This window comes from Mycteria americana, chromosome 4 (genome assembly GCF_035582795.1).
Source record: "Mycteria americana isolate JAX WOST 10 ecotype Jacksonville Zoo and Gardens chromosome 4, USCA_MyAme_1.0, whole genome shotgun sequence".
Taxonomy (NCBI): domain Eukaryota; kingdom Metazoa; phylum Chordata; class Aves; order Ciconiiformes; family Ciconiidae; genus Mycteria; species Mycteria americana.
Window position 1 is genome coordinate 45,902,350 of NC_134368.1, and position 17,296 is coordinate 45,919,645.

General features: G+C 38.4%; 1 protein-coding gene across 1 annotated transcript in view; it reads left to right on the top strand.

Annotated features, from left to right (window-relative positions):
- Nucleotides 1–1,822: 1,822 nt before the first annotated feature.
- The window catches only part of MARCHF1 (membrane associated ring-CH-type finger 1), a 173,465-nt gene continuing 157,991 nt past the window's right edge, over nucleotides 1,823–17,296 (top strand). Inside the window, exon 1 of the mRNA XM_075499246.1 lies at nucleotides 1,823–1,891. The gene's annotated coding sequence lies outside the window, so the exon portion shown is untranslated. The remainder of the gene's footprint in view (nucleotides 1,892–17,296) is intronic.

The following is a 17,296-nucleotide window of genomic DNA, read 5'->3' on the forward strand; positions in this document are numbered from 1 at the left end:
CTTTCAACAATTGAGTGGTCTCACAATGACATCAGCCAGCTCCCTCACTACATGTGGGTGCATCTTATTATGGCCCATGGATTTGTGTATGTCCAGTTTGTTTAAATGTTTCCTAACTTGATCCTCCTTCACTGAGGGGAAATCTACCTTGCTCTAGGCTTTCCCACTGATCTCAGGGACCTGGGGTTGCTGAGGGATGGTTTTATCAGTAAAGAGTGAGATGAAGAAGGCATTCAGTGTATTGGCCTTCCTCATATCCTTTGTGACAGGTCTCCATTAGCATTCAGCAGTGGACCACCATTTTCGTAGTCTTCCTTATGCTGCAGACACACCAGCAGTTCCTGTTCCCCTTCATGTTCGTGTGAGCTATCCTACACATGTCTTTGTGATCCTAGTAGGGTCCAACTGCACGCAGACCTCTTAATTCCTCCTGTTCCCTATTCTGTGTGCATTAGCGGACAGGCACTTTGGAGAGGTACAAAAGCATGCTGATCTCCCAGAAAAGGTAGGGTAGCTTTCCCCATAATTCTGCCTGGAAGACATTTCCCTATGTATGTGGACATGATTGGGGTGGGACCCCCACAGCCCTGTTTTTTTGCTTACAAATTTCCTCCTATTCACATTGCCCCGTACTCTTTGCTTGCCAGCCTGGTCCTTCACTTCTTCACTTGATTGTTGGTCATCCTTTCCTGCCCCTGTTATTCCTAGTTTGAAACTCTCATTACTGGATCGGCCAGCCCATTGGCTGGCCAAAAAACCAAAAATGTGTTTCCCCACTTAGGCGGATACCATTTCTGCTAAACCATCCTCTGTCCTTGTAGAGCATCCCTCGTAGATTATATAAAAACTAAAACCCCGTTGCCCACACCAGCTGCACAACCAGTTGTTGACTTGCGGGATCTGTCTGCTCCTCCTCACACCCTTCTGCCTTTCTGGAAGGCTTGAGGAGAAAACTGCCTGAGCTCCCATGCCCTTGGCAACCCTCCACACACCCCCATCATACCCCACAGCAATGTAGTCAATGCTTGATGCTTTCCTGATTGCTCCTGGCATCATCACTGGTGCCTGTGTGGAAGAGCAGCAGAAGGTAATAGTCTGCAGCAGCCTTTCCACAATGTCCTGATCTGAGTCCCTGGCAAGCAGCAAACCTCCCCAGGCAACAGGTCAGGGTGGCAGCTGGGGGCCTCCGTCCCCCCCAGCAGGGAGCTGCCCGCTGCGAGCACCCACCACGTGCTCCTGCGCAGCTCAGGTTTAGCTGGTTTGGGTCCTTTGCTGGCCAGAGCTTGTATTTGTTGCCCTCATAAGACAACTGTTTTATTTAAATGTTTAATGTGTTTTACTCTTTGTTTTGTGTGTAAAAACATTGCTAGTGAACAATTTACATGTTTTCGCTTTTTTGTTTTATTAAGCTTTATTTATTCTTGAATGGTATTCTGCCAATGCCATATGGGTTAGCTGGCTACAAAAAGGCTTTTTCCACTAGTGTGGCTGATGATAGAGGGAAAATCATGTATGGTTTTCCTGTGCTAAGGGAGATCAAGGATTAACCTTTAGTTAATCTCAAATCGTTCTGAGAGTCTACAGAAAGATGAATGGGAACCAGCGTATGGTGTAGGATTTGATAAAGGTTGTTTAAGACTACCTGTCAAGTCCAGAAGTGGTTTAGGTTGTATCATCTGGAAGACACCAGCATAAAACATTTTTCCAAAGCTTGCTTCATAACATGATTTAAGTCTGTTAAGTGTAGGTATACAATATTTCAACGTGATGATATAACTGGTTTCACATGTGTCTTGTTTCTGTTTGTTCTAGGAAATGAACCCAGGAAGTAATGTGAAGGGCCATGTGAAGCTCTGTCATAGCAGAAATTTGCTAAAAGATTGCTTTACCTGTAAGTTTTTTTTCTGTTGTTAAATGTTAAATTATATTCGTGCTGCTGGAAAAAAAAAGGTTTATTCTGGCATTTTGACTTGCAGCTTGATTGTGAAGAAAACCCTACCAAGTGCCTTATGTTTAACGCCTGCTATTATTAACTTGCTATATTTTAGTGAAGAGCAAACAAACATTTTTCCTCTTCTATCAAGGTTTTGAATCTAATGAGCAAGATTTTAATGTTGTGTCATTACAAGTTGTACATCCACTGGGGTGCATGCTAAACTGCAATAGCTTATTTTTCAGAAATTCTTTTAAAAGTGAATGAAAGATAGAAAACGTCCAAACCCATATAAGAGTATGAAACTTTTCCACTGAAAGGTTCTTTAGCAAAGATTGCCTGTGCAGGTGCCTGCTGTGACTCAGACCTCTTCTGGATTGGTCGTCTTTTTCCAGAGTTATTAAATTATGTGATAGTGCCCTTTACAGTTGTGCCACTTGTGGCATAGAATTTTCTACAAGCTATAGAGAAATCGTTTAATTTTACTTTCATCACATAACAAACTCCACTTAGGAATTTAAACTTTTATTTTCATCGTGAGTCTAATTGTGTACATCAAAATACTTCAGCAAGTGAGAGAGTTGAACTTCTCCTCCTAGCAATACTGTAACAAAAATATTAGAAGATCCATTTTACACAAAGAACCAAATGCATTAGACTGACTGTTGATTTTGGCAGATTCACATAGCTGGTGGCAGAGCTGAGAACAGAATTCAGAAGTTCTTAGCCCCAGTCAAGAGTTATAATTTCAAAACAAACTATGAGATGGGGAAGAGAAAAGCTTCCTACCTAGGTATCAAATATAAATATGCCTAAAAAGTGTATCTTGAGGGAGACTGAGATTTTACAAGCTAGAATTTAGCCAGTATATTAATTTTCTCCCTTGTATACATAATTATCATAGTTTAAACATCATCTAGTTAGCAAGTTCCTGAAAAGTATAAGGGGGAAGATATTAACAAAGAGTGTTTCAAAACTGATAGTAGTTGTTTAATCCTTTAAAAAGAACTTTTTCAGATTTTTTTCCTTATCTAGCTACTCTATTTTAAAGTAGCAGCAACTCCTATACCTGGGCAGCATAGTTAATTTAGTTTGGCGTAACCTTCAACCAAATTAAAACTTGCAAGTTCTAGTATTCCACAATTCAAGCTCTTTCTGAAGTGTCAGAAAATGTTCTGATATTTATTTTTAATTTTCCTCAAAAAGTACTTCTTTGTCTTAGTATTTCTTTACTACTCTGATATAACTTGAGAGATGTTGAAACAACCACAAATTAAGTGCAAATACAAGAAAATCTGTCAGAAATTATAATCTTAGTTCTTCACTTCGTGTTGTAAAGTAAAAACTGAACATTATTGTCTTCATTCTATTAATATTCGCACAGTACTGGTGAAACTTCAGCAATTGCCCTGTGTTATCAAAAATGTATTACAATTACTCAGATGATGAAGTGTTTCCTTTGGTTTTATCAAAGAATCTGAAGGGGATATTCCAGAATATTTCAAGGAGACTTTTATGATTAGTCAAGGAAGAGAGAAGAGAAACTGCTACTCTGATAATGCTGTCTTAATAACTGAATTTGTCAGTTTTTCAGTATTATTTGGTAGGCTTAATTACTTAGCACTAGTCAGGCAAGTGGATTTCCAGTATCATAACAGTAGCCTTAAAAAAACCAAACAAACTGAAAAGAGGTAAGATTGAGTTAGAATTGGCTAATTTATTTCAACTTAATCTTCTCTTTCAATGGCTCTGTTCATCTCTTCATGAATCTCTGAGAAATGCAAGTATTTTACATGTGTATATATATGTGTGTGTGTGCATGTGTGTATCAATTATAGATATTCGTGTTCATTGAAGATAACACAACATTTGGGACAAAAATACAGAGTTGACTTTGAAAAATCTTAGGTGAGAACACAGAGAAAAGTCTTTGATGGGATGCAAAAGTTAAGAGCTGCATTGCACATTGAGCACTATAAAGTACATTTGTAGCCTCTTGGACAACGAATGTGTTATTTGAAGTCCTGCAAATATGCTGATTTCCATCTAATTTTAATAGTGTGACTGGGTCTGAGGAGAAAACAGCAGAAAATATGGGTTTTTTTTCCTGATCTAAAATGTTGTCCGTTACTATATAGTTACAGACAATTCTGAAGCCAGGTTAGAGAACTGGCAATATGCGAGCATGGAGGCATATTTTCTTCCCTTGGCCTAAGAACTGATCCCGTATCTACTCCTCCCAAGTACCAGTGAACCTCTTTCTGGTGTGTGTTATGATTAAACATTCACATACATGTGATACTAGTGGAGTATGGGCATTAATAAATTACATCAAAGGTACCATAGTCCTAAGCTTCATTGCCATCATTTTTTCCTATTATACAAATTATTCTTCCCTAGAGATAACTTCAGTTTTGCAGAAGAATTGAAGATACTTGTGCACTTTATGTAAAAATCATTCATGTGGTACCAGTCTTATATGGAGTAGCAGGTTGCTTTCAAGCCCAGGAATTTGAAAATTATGGTGGGCTACAGCAAAGAACCTGCCTATACTCCTTAAAGAGATTCACGTGGGCCAAAAAACTGTCTTGTTTTGTAGGAAGTACAGGCTTCAGCCTGTTTTTCCTAAGCCTGTCACTCCAGAAAGATAATGGTCTGTCACTGGTCCTGACCACTAGTGGACATTTACGCGTCTTTAATCGGTATTTGAGGTGTTTGTGCTGTCTGATGTCCTGGCAAGAGTGAGCAAAGGCTCCACTCCATCACTGTGCCAATACACTGACTTTATACTGTTTTCTGCATCTGGATCATATGCAGTGGCATTATAGAGAGGAGGATGTGCATTTGCCTCTGGTATGTCTGTATTGAAATGCTGTCAGGGCCTTAATTTCTTGTTTATTTGTGCAATTTTGACCATAGGCATTTGAAAATGCTAAGGATATTGTTGACAATTTCTGCAGATAATTCTTATGGGATGATCTGAACAGGAAGAAGCTTGTAAGCACTGATTAGATAAACATAATAGCAATTTCATAAGGTTGACATCAGTCAATACAGATTTCTTTTAAGCATTGGACATACTGTTTTTCATTAAGTCTGCCTACTTTGGCAGCATGCTTCAGAGAGAATACTGAGAAGAGGAGAAAAGGTTCTAGAGACTGATTGTTGATTTAATAAGGGCCTAATAAAAGAAGTAATGAAGTAGTTTCTGTTTGGAATAACTTGACTGGTACTATATGCAGGCCAGAAGGATTAACATGTCTTATTTAACCAATTAAATCTTGCTTGCAGAACTGTGGACAAGAAATTCTGGTTCTGTTTTCTTTGAATTCTCTTTGAATTGGTTGTCAATAAGTTAATGAAGCTATGGCAGCACTCTATTATCACAGGTGGCTGGACTGGCTTATTTCAAGTCCTCCTATACACCTCTATATTTAGTGCTTAATCTATTCACTTCTTGTTGAAGAAGTGGGGGACAGCATCAGAGAGGCATGTCTCAAAGCAGCATATATGCAGCTTCCTACTGAAGGCTGCAATTGATTTTATAATTCACATATTCAACCATCATATTGATATAAGCAGAAAAGACAACATGGGGAGGAATTATGGAGATCAGTGACAAGTGGCGTCCCTCAGGGGTCCGTAGTGGGACCAGTACTGTTTAATATCTTCATCAATGACATAGACAGTGGGATGGAGTGCACCCTCAGCAAGTTTGCAGATGACACCAAGCTGAGTGGTGTAGTTGACACTCCTGGGATGGGATGCCATCCAGAGGGACCTGAACAAGCTGGAGAAGTGGGCTCATGGGAACCTCATGAGGTTCAACAAGGCCAAGTGCAGGGTCCTGCACCTGGGTCGGGGCAATCCCTGGTATCAATACAGGCTGGGGGATGAAGGGATTGAGAGCAGCCCTGCGGAGAAGGACTTGGGGGTATGTTGGATGAGAAGCTGGATGTGAGCCAGCAATGTGTGCTTGCAGCCCAGAAGGCCAACCATATCCTGGGCTGCATCAAAAGAATCATGGCCAGCAGGTCAAGGGAGGTGATTCTGCCCCTTTGCTCCGCTCTGGTGAGACCCCACCTGGAGTCCTGCGTCCAGCTCTGGAGTCCTCAGCACAGGAGAGACATGGAGCTGTTGGAGCAGGTCCAGAGGGGGGCCACAAAAATGATCAGAGAGATGGAACGTGTCTGCTATGAGGACAGACTGAGAGAGCTGGAGTTGTTAAGCCTGGAGAAGAGAAGGCTCCAGGGAGACCCTATAGCAGCCTTCCAGTACTTAAAGGGGACTTATAAGAAAGATGGGGTCAAGCTTTTTAAAAGGGCCTGTTGCAATAGGACAAGGGGTAAAGGTTTTAAACTAAAAGAGGGTAGATTTAGACTAGATATGAGGAAGAAATTTTTTACAATGAGGGTTGTGAGGCACTGGCACAGGTTGCCCAGAGAGGTGGTAGGTGCCCCATCCCTGGAAACATTCAAGGTCAGGTTGGACGGGGCTCTGAGCAACCTGATCTGGTTGAAGATGTCCCTGCTCATTGCAGGGGGGTTGGACTAGATGACCTTTAAAGGTCCCTGCCAACCCAAAACCTTCTATGATTCTATGAAAAAGGGTATTGTTATTATTATATATTCTGAGCACAGGTTGCTGCAAGAGAGAGAAAACTTACCATTTTTAACCATGAGATAGTTCCAACCTCTTTGTCTCAATTTCGCTAGGAATAATTCCATGCTGTTAATTGTGATATTGATTAAAGTATTTCTGTTATACATTTAATGTATCTGGTACTATTCCAAATAAATTAATCAGTATTGTAAAACTGACTTTCATGATATACAGACTAGTAACTGTATAACTTACTGAGATTTGTAGATCCTGGAGGCAATTACTTCATTATTTTGTAATTATTATATTTTTCTTCCAAAGGGAGTTTATATAATTTCTATTAATGTTAGCTAGTGAGCAAATAAGAAAACAGAAATATTTTTCTCTTTTTCCCCACAGCTGGATTGTTCTGTGTTCAGCTAGTGACCATCAAAATGAATTAACATTTCTGTCCTGTGCTTATAAAATATCAAAACTTTAGGTATCTTAATATATTCTGTATTAAATTAGTAGTAAAAAGTCTATTTGTATATGTTTATAGAAGCACAACAATTTCTAAATATGATAGCCATTCATTTTGACAGAAATTTAAGAGCACAAATGTTCTGTTTACACAGACGAAATGGTAAATTCTTCTTCTTTATGAAAGGCATGTTTGCTGATGCCCAGAGACAAGAGTTCATCATTTCCCCTGAATAATTTCCTTGCTGGATCTCTGGAGCACTTAGCTTTCCCCCCTATGCTTCTCATGCCCTCTGAAAAAGGTTTGAAAACCTTCTCTTGCATCAACTGAGAATACAGGGTTGGGTGATTTATTTGGAGATCGTGATGAGAGTCCAGTGCAAGTACTGCAAAAGGTGAAACTAACCCAGTTGAAAAACCAAAAACACACTACCAAAATCAGTAGGAAGAATTTAAATGATATATATAGAAACTGATGAAGAATAGCACAGATTTTTTTTTTTGTTGTAGAAGATTCCAAGACCCTAAGAGCACATTAATTTCCAAGGAGTGTCTTGCACAGCTCTAATTAATGTTTCAGTGATCACTGGAGATGAATCTTCCTCTGCTCTCCTCACGCCTTTCTTCTGTCTTTCTGAACTAAACTTAGACTTGAACTTTAATCTCATATATTACCTGGCATGTGTTTTTGTGTCAGCTTCTGTGAAAATATTCAGGGGAATACAATTTTTAATTGTAGCATTTCTGCATACTGTAAGCATCTTGCTGATCATAAGCTAGTACAAAGCTATCTTGCAGAGTAAGGAGAATAGAATTATTGTGAAGGTCTTTCATCTTTTGCTTCATTACTTATTATGTAGATTTTTTTTAATAAAGGGTATACTGAAGAATATAAATTGATATATCTTGGCTGATGACACTAAGAAATACAACAGCTGTCCCTGGTGTTGCTTGTTAATTTACTTTGCTGAGGTATAATTTCACGCTTTGTTAAAATCAGACAGACATAACTATGATTTGCTGAAGGTGAAATAAGGGGACAGGCTCTGTGAAACTTCTGTGGTTTTAAAAATATATGATACCAAATTTCCACCCGTACTACTGAAAGCAGTGGTCAAGAAAAAAATGTCCTGTAAGTTAAATGTGATGACACAGGAAAGAATATCGATGCAACTAAACTGGAATATTTTATCCTTTGAGGTCAGTATGCAATCAATGTTTTGCTCTAGGTATAAACCTCCTAAATCTTAGGTAGTGTCAGAATGCACGTGTAGATATCAAAATGGTGCTAGTGACCATGTGCACAGCATTCATAAGCCACCAGCCGTGGCTTCATTAGCTGCTGAACATAAGGAAAGCTGGAGAATTGTGTGAGCTGCCTTGGAAATTAACAGGTTAGCTCATCGTGGAATAAGCAATGCCAAATTTGAAAAAGTGCTGGTGAAAAAAAAGAAATAAAAGACACAAAAATAAAAGAAAAAAATTATTGCAAAGAATTCTCAGGAACTGAAGATAAGGTACTCTATTTTGATGAATAAAAAAGATTTTGAGGTCCAGTGGGAGAGAAGGGAGGGAATGGTACAAGCAGTGAGTACTTCTGACTAATAGTGTTTAGTTTTTATTTTTGACTGGTCTAATGTTTTTCAAATTCAACAGAAGACAACTTCTTAGTTTATTTTCAGTATTGTGAAAATAGACATCAATTAATTCTAGAATTATTTTTTATCATTAATAATAGGTTTCTGGTTAATTATGTGTTGGTTTACAGAATGGGTGGGTAGGAATTATAAATGCTTTGATTCTCTCTTTTAACCTGGTGTGGTTATGGTATATGCTTCCAAATTATGCAACGAGATTTGGCTTCACAGCCTCCCTCAGACTGAGCCTGCATCTCTCCCTCCTGAGGTGACCATCTTGACTATGCTACAGAAGTAACTTGGAAGGGAAGGAATGAGTACCGTTATATAGCCTGTCACTTATACTTCACCTCCTTATTACACTTTTTGGATATTACTCCACAATTAGTCCATTGGCAAGAAAAAGGGTACCTGGGATTAAGAGCCAGTCAAAATTGTTTTTGCTGAGTCTGTTTGCACATAGTTGTTTGCCCTACAAACAAGATTAATGCACTTCAAAGCAAGAGTCAAAATGGTCTTAGAAAAAGTGCAAAGAGAATTCTCTTTAACTTAATTCACACCACTTAACAGGTACAGCAATTTTAGGTGAGATACGGTATTGTTATGCTGCACGTCTGCATTTCATACTACCTGGCTTCAGGCAAAAAATTCGTGTTTCAGCTTCCCAGCAGGTGAAGGGTTCAGCGTGGAGGGATTGCATCGTCATAGAGACATGAGGTGCAGCAGGACCTCCAGCATGCCCACACAAGGACATTCACCTCTGTGGAGCTGTGCGAGGAGCTTGTTTTGACCTTTTGAAAGCAGAATACTCCTGAGAAACCTCATATTGGTAGAGAAGCAACTTAGAATTTCTTTCTTCACGTTGCCTAGAAGTTGAAGTGTCACTAAACGTTGTGTCTCCCTCCTCTGAAGGCAGGTTTAAGGGTGACCGTCTCAGGAAATGGCATTCTGCAGGGTCATTCTTGCCATAGTCTACTGGTACAGTCGGGGGGACTGTAATGATTGTGGCCCTCTGTGCCTTCCACAAAGCTAGAGAGGATAATTATGAGTATTTATTAATGTAATGGACCAAAGATAGCACTGTTTTTGTGGGCTGATTCATGCGAGAATGGCCATTTCTGCTGCCACCTCAGTAGTTTCCTGGAAAAAAAGTGTGAGTTCTTGGCTCTAAACTTGAATGGGAGAGGCAAATTTATACTTCTATAATTATTTTGATTGCAGTTTATTGTTGTATTCTATTTCAGATAAGCCTACACTGCATGAATCATAAGAAATTACTAGCTAGAAAACAGAGTTATAATGTCAAGAGGTGCTTTTGCTTCACAAATAACTAGTTCTCCATTAATGTCAGGTCTATGTGGCTGTAAGGTTTGTTTTGTTTTTTTAAATCATGTGTGCATTGTAAGAGCATTGCCTTTCAACTATGCAGTAATCTCTGATAGGTTGCTTGTATTTTTAGATTTTGTATGACTTTTGTACTCCTCAGGCTTTAATATATCCTTTTTATACACTCTTGCCTTGTGAATAGTTTCAAAGTGACCGTGACTATAAGCAAAAGGTTTATTTAAGCAGAAAATAAACTAAAGAAGAACATCAGAAATGACTGTCAAACTGACAGGAGGGCAGTGGGAATACTGATATGTTTCTTGTGTATGTTTCTGTTTTTGTGATCAATCACAGTAAGAAGTCAATAAAAGTAAGTAAGCGAGCAAAACTTGTCTGTGCTGCTCTCTGCAGCTTTCGTTAACTAGGAGCTAGTAAGTATTAGCAGCTTGTGGGGTTCTTTTGCTTGACTAGCCCAGCAGTGCCCATAGTACATATTATACAGAGCTGTGTAGAAGATCTTGGGAAAACAAGGTTTTGTGCATTACTGCCACCTCCCATTACAAGCATTGCATAGCTGCTGGTGGTGCAATCCTGGGCCTGCCGAGATTCAATTATCTTGTAAGTAGTGGTAAAATTGGAAAAATATTGCTGATAGGTGGTATTTGTGTGTTTAAATAGTTAAAATAAATAGGCATAACTATAGACTGTAGTTTAAATACAGCTAAAATTTCTAGCAGGTACACCCTGCAACATTCCTTGGTTGTCTTGTCCTCTGGTTGGGGACGTGGCGGGACTACAGCTGTGTCCTTCCTGCCTGCGTGCGAGGGTTCCCTGCCGAGGAACATCGCATGTGCATCGGTGAGAGAGGAATGGTGGGTCTTATGAAGGGTCTTATGAAGGGACAGCTGGGGCCTAAGTCCTGTAGTACACAAATAGCCAAATACCTTCAACCCTCACCTGGAATGTTTAGTGTCCTGAGGGCTAACTCTAGCAGTTTTTGGAATGAAACACCACTGAAAGTTTAAACTACAATGACATCAATCCTTACCTGTCTGTCTGCTGTATTTCAATCTAAAGATCTGCTTTCATTCCAACTTGGACAAGAGCATGTAGGCTGCCTTTGCAGACCACGGAGAGACAAATACATGCATATACACAGTTTCAGATGGTTAAGTTTACAAGTAGTATGCCATACTTGTGGGTGGTGCCTGGTGTCTTCTGACCAGATGAACTGGACTCCAGGATTAGCTAGATGACACAAATACATCTTTGTATAAATTTGGAAGGTACTCTTCCTGGAATGTTTTGCAGCAGTCATTCAAGAATTCCTGCTAAAGTGAAAACTCCCATTGATAAACTCTTTCGTGTTAAATGTCCAGAAAGTTAATTCCTGAGGCTAAGTTAGCACTGACTAACTGGTGTTGATTTCACGGAGTATGAAATTTGTCCAGACATGTGGCTTAAGAGAGGAGAGTAGTTGCTTTGGAGTGTAGACTCCATACACTAAGTGGCTGAGGTCAGCTGGTGTATATATACCCTTCCGCTCTTTCCCCAGTGTATATCAGTCAAAGAAAGAGGATTGCAACCACTTCCATTTTGAAGTGAACTTGGCTTCCATTTTCAAATGATCTATTGAAAAGGTGACACACGCTAAAGTAGTAGTTTAAAGTATCTGTGATGACTTATTTTGGCTCAATTGACGTTAGAGGGCAGGAAGATCCTAGAACGATCCTTACAGCCTTGGTTTCTTAGCTGCTCCCAACAGAAGTGTATCATGGTTTCACCAGGCCCGAGTGCCTGGCTTCCATCTAATCAAACATGAATGCCCCTGAGAAGGGAGAATAGCTGACTCTTTTCCCGATATGGAGAATGAGCACAGCTGTGACACTTGAAGGTTAGAGCTTAAGGGATGCTGTAAAGTGCCTCTGTCCTCATGTATACCGATTTGGCAATGGAAGTATGGGTGTGTTGTACTGGAACTGTTTTTGTGTACGATGCTGTAATGAAGGCATTTCCTGACAGGTGACAAAATGTAATTGGATTGGTCACAAAGCAAAGTTGAAAGCTGAGGTTCAGTTCTTAAGACAGCAAAAATAAAAATTAAAGCAAATTTTTCTGAGCCTAGACTAATTGAGATTTTTGTTTTGGAAGAGATTGTGTGTATTTTTTTTTAAGTTATGTTTTCGACATTTTTCTTCCTAAGCAAATCACACTCTGATTAAATGGAGCTAAATATACAAAATAGAGAAGACCTATGCATAAGCAGATTTCTAATGGGAGAAAGAGATATAAAAGGAAGCCATTTTTTTTTTCCTGGAATATTTCTCTAATTTGCAATTTTTTTAATAGTCCACATAAAGCAATTTTCAAAGATGTCACCATGAGTAATAATTTTGTTATGTTTGAGGTATACATTTCAGTACAGCTGTAATAATAGTAATACGAATATTATTATAAAGTGGAAGTATGCCATGTTAAACATTTTGAAGCAGGCAGATGTGCACCTGTCTGGAGAGATGTATTGATAACCAGTAATAATTAAAAATTATTATTTTATTAGCTCTTACAAGTCTCATCTGAGACCTAAATTTAGATTTTGCTAATGTATCCTAGAAACTCTTCTTTCAACAAAATGTCTAGTTGTCTTCTGATTCTTAATGTCATTGTGGCCTTAACTACCGCCTGTGACTGAATTCTTTGCTCTAATGTTATGCTTTATGAGAATTCTAGCCTTTTACAGTTTATGAATTGTCTTCCTTACAGTTTTGTTTAATAGGCCCTTGCTTTCTGTCCTGAGAAAGTTCTTCATCTACTTTTTCTACGTATCTTTCATTACTTTATTCATTTTTGTTCTTTGCCATTCATGTCTTCCAATTAAATGATCTGTCCTTTTCATCTGTGTTTCTGCAGATGGAAGTTTTGTAGATTCCATACTGTTTAAGTGAACCTAACAGGGTGGGAGTGTCACAGTGAATATTTATGACCTTGTGGCAATTGTCTATGTGAAACTGTGACAGTTTCCTTAAAAAATGGAGAGATCAAGTACATGAAAAGTTTTGGGTTTTTTTTCCCACCTTTTTGTAGCATAATTTTTGCCGATTCATCTTCCCGAGTCTCCCTTCCTTTTGTTGCTTATACAAAGCTTTGATTTGATCCTGTTAGGTTGTACCTATAATACGCTTACTTTGTTTATGTTAGAATGAGTCATAGCAATAGTCTCTCTTGTTTGTTGCAATAAAAATACCCCAGTACCCATGCTTAGTTGTTTTCACGATTAATTGTGGTCTCTGGATGGAAGAAAAGATGGTATTTGCAGACAAACATTCTTTGAAATCAGTGAATTTGTTCTTTTGTTGTTTTTAACAAAACATGTCTGTTTATGTTGATATTGCCTAAAAGTTCTAATTTTAATAAGACCAGGTTTCTAATTTGCTAGATATGATGTGCATATAAAGAAATATTATTTTCCTGTAGGAATGCATACAGTCTAAATATACAAAAAACACATGGATTGAAAATAAGGTTTTACAGTTACAGCATTTTCTTTCAACATAGCTTATTTCCTCTGTCCTTTATCCCTTGTGTCCCGGTTGAAAGAATGTTTCTTAAAAAGCAGCTTACAAGGAAAGTTGTAGCGAAGTGTTACTTCACTGCAAAAAAAATAGTGACTATTGGTTAAATGAAGACATCGCAACCATAACTGAACAGCCAGCACACGAAGGCAAACACTCATCCGTCTCTCATACTCATAGTCATCCGGTGTGTTGAGTGAACTGGGCTGCGGAATGCAAAGGAGGGCCCCTCGCAGCTTTTTGTTACTCCTGTACCACCAGGGACTCATGCTCGGGGACAGTGGGGAATTTCAACACTTTTCTAAAGCAAACAGTTCCGAAAATTGCAACTGTAGGGTGCTTGATCTAAAAACAGATTTGTACCTGCTATTAATTGGATCCAGGAGTGGAATTCACAGCACGCAGCAGAAAGGGAAAGTTTTATCTTTGCGTCACGAATGTAATGAAACTCTTGACCCAGTGCCACTAATAGCTGTGGCTTAGTTGACACAATCTCGTAGCTTTTTTAAGCTAGTAGGACAGCAACATCTCAGGGCTGTGAAAAGTATTTCATTCTTAGCTGGGTAATAGGAGAGAACAAAGCTGCTTCGCTCATTGCTTTGTGTCTCGTAGACACCAGCTTTTTAGTCTTTCTGGTAAATGCACGCTACTGTATTGTCGTTATAGGTCTTATTCTCTGTTGTGTCACTTCAGTTTTCCTTAGTATCAGTGAGGGAAAAACATCTAGCGAGGAGTCATTTTTTAACTGCATTTTCTATCTGAAATGAGAATTTCAGTGGCATAAGAGAGCTATGGGTTTTCAGTTAAGTTGGTTTAAGTGTACTGCTTTTGCTGGAAAAAGCCAGTGGGATGAGATTTAGGTGATAAAATATCTTGTTAGGCAGCTGAGGAATACTGGAGGAGGTGAGCAAGAGCCAAGCAGGAGAAAGTTCTACAATCTATTTATGAGATAGAAGGTTATTTTAAGGTAAATGATCCTTAAAATACTAAAATCTACAAAGTGTTTATCAATGGATGATATTAGAAAAAGTGGTAATCAGAACAAGATGTGCCTCATTAGTTTTTACTTAGTGAATATTGAATATTGTTCATAGTGAATATTTAAAGGTGCAGGCTTTGTTCAAGGTGCTTTGAGACTCATCCTTCTGGGAAACATGGAAACGTTATGTATGCTTCCTTTCCTGAAGGAATTTAACAATACTTCCCGCAACTAATGTTTGGCTGACATGGATTTTGCTAACATGTTTTGCTGGACATGATTTTGCTAACTTTAGCAAATGTTCAGTTTCTGCTTCAAAAAAAATTTTTTTTTTTTTTAGATTTCTTTTATTGTGACCTGAACTGGTTCATTGCTGTCATGAAACATGTTTCATATCTAATGTGTCTTTTTTATGGTAAGACCAAAATTTCACTGAATTCTGGTTGAAGAAAACCAAGGACAAATCAAGAAAATCTTTCAAAGATACTCAGTGTAGATTAAATCCATCAGTAAGTGAAAAGGATACCGTTTTCAAATACAATCATAGTGGATTTTCCAAGGAATTTGGTGCCAAATCACCTTTGAAATTTAGCAGCCACAAGGATTTTAGTTTCTTTAGACTCTTCAGGAAACCCAAAGGCTAATCCTACTTTTAGGCACTAAATAAGTAGTACTCAAAGTGGAGGATCTTTAGGTGCAGAATTCAGAAATGTAACTCTCTCAGGAAAGGGCTGGTTTCATTGTTTGTGAGTTCTTTTTTTACTTTGCAGCTAGCATTTGTTTCTAATGTGCCTGTTAAATGGACACAGTATAGTGTAATAGAGGTATTGTCCAAAGCCTTTATTCATTTTCCCCACTTCTTTCCATTTTGGTATTTTTTCGGCTGCTTTATAACTTTTGTTTTTTGTTTTTTTTTTTTACTTAGAAGTATTTACTTCAAAGTATCTGTTGGATTTCCCTACGCAGTTTCAAATAGTTTTCCACTGGTATATTCAACGGTTTTAAAACATCACCAATATGCCTAGTTACTAAAAAGCAATATTTTTGTGCATTGAAGAAACGGGATTTCCACACACATTAGCTGGAGTTCATGTAATATGGTCTGATATCTGCATATGGTGTCTGCTTTGAGACGGATGCCACCCTTGTGTTTTTGCCACACTGAGTACCTTAACGATAATGAAGATATATTCCCTGCTTGCAATGCTTATTACTAGAAAATGCCTGTAAGCTTATGCTGTAAATGGTCTTGAAATGTGCAGCTTTTCATAATTTACCATTTACCATTACCATTTACCAATCTACTTTTTTCAAAAAAAGTTTCTTAAGGGGGCAAAAAAAGTTAGACTCAGAATTCAAATACAAATGACAATTTGCTGTTACATCATTTTCAATCCATGTATTCACCCAGCGGCAGCATGTTTTTAAGGGTGGACCTTTGCTGTGTAACCAGCATGTGATGTTTGCGCCAAGGCTGGGATTTTGCTCGTGTCTTCAGTAGTAGCTTTTGTAGTTCAGAAGTGGATAGATGGGAGTGATTTCGTGTCTTGGAGGTGTTACAGTGTAGTCCTAACTTTCAGAGCTGAGGTATCCACATTGCTCAAAGAATGGGAAATAAACACATGCAGCCTGAACTAGCATGCACAAGCGATTAACATACTTCGCAGTACTACAATAAAATAATTTAATACTCTCTGATTAGCGTGTGGAGATGCAATAAGCCTCATAATTTGTCAAGTTTCCAAGCTGCTGTTTAGCCGTGATACTATGATGATGAGAATCACATCAGTTATTGGAAAACAATCCTATTTCCATAAAGCTGAGCTTTATGAAGATGGTTTTTCTTTTCCAGAGTATAAATTGTGCATGAACCCTTGCTAGTGTTTGGAAATCACTCTTACTTGAAGAACTATGAAATTCAGGCTTCTGTATAGCGATATCTTCTTATGCTGTCTTCTGAACAGGGTTGAATTTTACCTTGTAGTGAACACACACGGAGAAAAGTCGTAAGAGTTGGGCGTCTTCTGTCCTTTTCTAGCTACTGATTATATACTGATCAGAGGCTTTAAAGGTTTTCATAAATGTTATTTGACACCCCAGATTCCTAGAGTATCTTAGAAGTGTTCTGCTGTAAAAGTGTATGCAATAATTGCTAATATGGTAAGATATTCAACAAGATAAACTTTTTATCAGTATGTGATGTGAAGAAACTGGTTAGCACAAGGCGAGGGGGACGAGGGCAAGATGGGCTGGTAAATCTTACTTCATTCCTGAGAATGAATTTATTAGCTCTTTTTAAGCAGAAGATTGAGAAATCTGACCGTTTGTTAAATTAGTTCTTCTTAATAACCTCTTCTGACTCTCTTAAAAAATGCAGTTATTCAGCAAGAAAAACAAGAAAAATCTTTTTTTTGTCTAAAAGTATTCTTGGGAAGGATGGCTTCACAAAGTGTATTGGACAGCAGTTGTAACTTTTTTCCTGATGGTAAAATAGCTGTGCGGAGAAGCTTGCCGCTCCAAAGTGCTTAGTGGAACTTAAAGGAACTGTAACTAGTATTGGGTCTTCTCAGGTTGCATTTTCTTCCAGTGCTTAAGTATTGGTGTGATTATAGAGCGAGGTGCTTTTCATAGTATCCTCACATTGCACAGGAGTTCACTATAAAACTTACTACTTTTAGGTGGTATTGAAGATAATTCAGTTTTTTATTGAAGCTCGAAAGAACAGATAAATAGCACATTACGTTTAGTCTTATCTTCCAAAGCAAAGCATCCAGGGAGAGGTAAG